Source organism: Urocitellus parryii, chromosome 4 (assembly GCF_045843805.1).
Source record: "Urocitellus parryii isolate mUroPar1 chromosome 4, mUroPar1.hap1, whole genome shotgun sequence".
Classification (NCBI taxonomy): Eukaryota; Metazoa; Chordata; class Mammalia; order Rodentia; family Sciuridae; genus Urocitellus; species Urocitellus parryii.
The window spans coordinates 53689279-53693370 of record NC_135534.1 but is presented as its reverse complement, the minus strand read 5'-3'; positions in this window follow the sequence as shown (position 1 = coordinate 53693370).

Sequence of the window (4092 nt, the reverse complement as noted above, 5' to 3'; positions counted from 1 at the left end):
CAGGATTTAGATTTGTGTAAAATCAGAATTTGGAGAATTCTTGAAATCTTGGGTATGAGATAATCTGACAATTATTTATAAAATGTCAGAAGTGTAACCAGGACAGAGTACTGGGGATGGCAACTATGGCATTGATGGCGAAAAAGGGATTAGTGGGGAAGAGGGAGGAGAGCATTCAAGGAGATGGAAGAAAGTGAGGGGGAACCAGCAGCTAGGTAGCCCCAGGAGAAGATAAATAGTGGTCAGCACAGAGAAGAGGAATGGGAAGAAGATAAGGACCGAGGGGTCCCTCCAATTGAGCCACAAGGAAATCTCCGTAATATTGGAAAGAGCGGCTGCAGTGGTGTAGTGTAGAGAGAATCCAGATGTCAGGGGATTAAAGATCCTGGAACCTGTCTATAGAACAGGATTTACCCTACACTGCTCAGCAGCATGTAATGTCGTGAGATGAGGAAGGGAGAGCTGCAAGAGAAGATGACTATGTTTGGAGAACGAGGTTTTTGTTAGGAAGTATAATACTTCTAGGTGATGACAAGGTGCAGCATGTGGCCAAGGGGATGAGGATCCCGAGCTATAAGAAGAGCAAAAGTCACGAGAGATGAGGAGTTGGAGACTTTAAGACATAGAATGTGCTAACCACAGGGACACCAAGTGGTCCAGTATGATGGCAGTATTTCCCCTGGAAGCCTGTGAGCCATGAGCCAGAATTCTCCATGAATGCTGGGGAAGTTAGCAGATGGCAGTACAAAGAAGGGAACCTCAAAGAAGAGGGAAGGTCTAATAAGGCAGTGAGGGAGGAAAGATAATGACTATCTTTGTGAGATAATAGGTGGGCTATGAAAATCAGTTGGCTTCTCTAAAGAGGTAATCAAAGAGCCAGGAATGGTAGCCACATGCCTGTAATCCCAGTAGCTCAGGAGGCTGAGGCAGGAGGATCTCAAGTCCAAAGCCAGTCTCAGCAATTTTGTGAGGCCCTAAGCAACTCAGAGACCCTGCCTTTAAAAAACTACAAAAAAAAAAAAAAAAAAAAAAAGGCGGGGGCTGGGGATGGGATTGTGGCTCAGTGGTAGAGCACTTGCTGATCATGTGTGAGGCACTGGGTTGGATTCTCAGCATCACATACCAATAAATAAATAATTTTTTAAATAGGGGCGCTGAAGTTGTAGCTAAGCAGTACAGTGCTTGCCTAGCACGTGTGAGACCATGAGTTTGATCCTCAGCACTACACAAAAATAAATAAATAAAATAAGGATATAGTGTCCAACAACAACAAAAATACAAAAAAGGGCTGGGAATGTGGCTCAGTGGTTGAGTGCTCCTGAGTTCAATCCCCAGTATCCCCCTCCTGGCTAAAGAATACACAAGACAAAAAAAAAAAAAAAGGAAGTAATCAAAGGAGCAAGATAGGGTGGCATGTGCCTATAATCCCAGCTACTTGGAAAACTGAGGCAGGAGGATTGCAACTTCGAGGCCAGTCTCAGCAACTTAGCAAGACCCTGTCTCAAAATTTTTAAAAAGTGCTGGGGATGTAACTCAGTGATGGAGTGTCTGCCTAGAATGTATGAAGTCCTGGGTTTGATCCCTAGCAAATGCAAATGTGTGTGTGTGTGTGTGTGTGTGTGTGTGTGTGTGTGTGTGTAATGGCTATAACGTCGCCATTGCATACATGGTTCATCATTGACTGTATATGTATGTATATATGTATATGTATGTATAGTGTGTGTACATGTGTGTATATATATGTATATGTGTATGTGTGTGTGTGTGTGTGTATATATATATATATATATTTTTTTTTTTAAATAAGAGGTGAGAAAAGAAAGCCATCTGAGGTAGAAGGGGAGGAGGCTCCTTTCTATAAGTGAATCAAGCTCAGGAAGCTGTAGTAGTGATTGTAGTAGTGGCAGAACAGAAGGCAGCATCAGCCCAAGAGTACAGGAAAGAGTACTGACTTGTATTTGGGGAATCAGGCTGGATGACAGGGAGGAAGCACAGTGGGACTCATTGACCAGGGATTGAAGGACACCGGTTTGAAGGGGCTTCCATGCAGTACAAACTAAGGCCATCGGCTATGTCTGCACATAGGTGTGCACCAGATTCCCAGCAGAAATTTGGTGCTACATTTGAGAGTCTCTACAGGGCCTTCCCTTGGTGACAGGTAATTAGACCTGAGTCAGAACAGGAGAGGTGGATATGCTTTTGTCACAGATCCTGTGACTGGCCTTCCAACCATTCACATGATCTTCTCTTTAAGGAGCACATGCTGTTCAGGTAGAATTGACTTTGCTTCAAGCTCCAGCAGTGTGTCCTGAACCAGGCAGAGAATTTGCATCCCCCAAGCCAAGTAATTGATTCAGGGAAGGACCTAAGGCAATCCTCCCTCCTCTAGGTGTTGGCTTTTTTCTGGCTACAGGAATTGCTTTGGGGTAGGCATATGACAGAAACTGACTCAAACAGATTGAAGCCCAGTAACCAATTTCCAGGGAAGTTATAGAGTAAGGATGTGTAATCTGGAAAAAACAAACAAAACAAAACAAAAAACTGCAGCCATTTCTATCCCCACAAGGGAACCAGCTTGTATTACCCAGGGTGCTCCAGAGAAACAGAAGCAACAGGATATATCCATAGATATATACAATCATGCATCTTTTAATGATGAGGACATACTCTGAGAAATGCATCCTAAGGCGATTTAATCATTGAGAAACATCATAGAGTGTATTTGCATAAACCCAGATGGCTATAATGTCGCCATTGCATACATGGTTCATCATTGACTGAAACATTGTTATGCAGCACATGGATGAATAGGAGATTTGTTACAGGCATTGGCTTGCATGATTATGGAGGCCAAGAAGTCCCACCATAAGCCATTTGCAACCCAGGAAAGCTGGAGTATACATTCAATCCAAGTCCAAGGGAACAAGATCCAGGGGAGTTGATAGCGTAAATCCTGGAGTCTGAAGGCCTGAGAACCAAGAGCTCCAATGTCCAAAAGCAGAAAGCAGATGTTCCAACTGAAACAGAGAAAGCAATCTGTGCTCTTCTACCTTTTGTTCTATCCAGGCTCTCAATGAATTGGAAATGCCCACCTATGTTGGTGAGTGTAATAATTTTGTGTCTATGTGTGTATTAGGGGGTTACTAGATATTGAACCCAGGGCTACTCTACCACTACATCCCCAGTCTTTTTTATTTTTTGAGATGGGGCCTTGCCAAGTTGTCTAGGCTGGACTCGAACTTGCAATCCTCCTGCCCCAACCTCCCAAGTAGCTTGGAATACAGATATGAGTCACCAGGCCCAGCTAGAGGGCAATCTTCTTTACTCAGTTTACAGATTTAAATTTGAATCTATTTCAGAAACCTCCTTACAGACACACTAAAAATTAATGATTTAACTGTACATGCACACCTATAATCCCAGCTACTTAGGAGACTGAGGCAGGAGTATTGAAAGTTCAAGGCCAACTGTAAGCATGCATGAGGCCTGGGTTCAATCCCTAGTCTGCTAATTAATTAATTACCAGTCATTTGGGCATCTTTTAACCCAGTCAAGTTGACATGTAAAATTAATCACCACACAGCCTCAGGACAAAGCCAGCATTCACAGAAGGGCAGAGCTGACAGAGTCAGAAGAAATGAATCCCTTAAGATGTTGGGAAGCTCTGGATCAAATCATTGCTTCTAGACTTTCCCCCCATTAAGACAATAGATGTGCTTTCTTAGTTATACTAGTTTGAACTGGGTTTTCTGTTACTTTGCTTTACCTGAGGCATCCCAATTGTGAGAAATTATATTAGGGTTCCCTTTGTCCCATTAACTCTCCTGCCCCATCTACTAGGTCAATGTGTGTTTGACCCAGATTCTGAAATGAGAGCTGGATGTAAATATGAACCAGGTGGCTAATCTTCTCTGCCAGAGAATATTTGGCTTTCAGCCCCTATCTTGGTGACTAGCCATGTACTGATATTTTCTAGACTCTTTTTCACAATCACTCCTGCTTTCTTAGTAATCTACCGAAGTTAGTTTTCTGCCAATAAGAATATTTACTCTTGTCTCTGATCTTTAGCACATGGTTATTGGCTGCACTTCC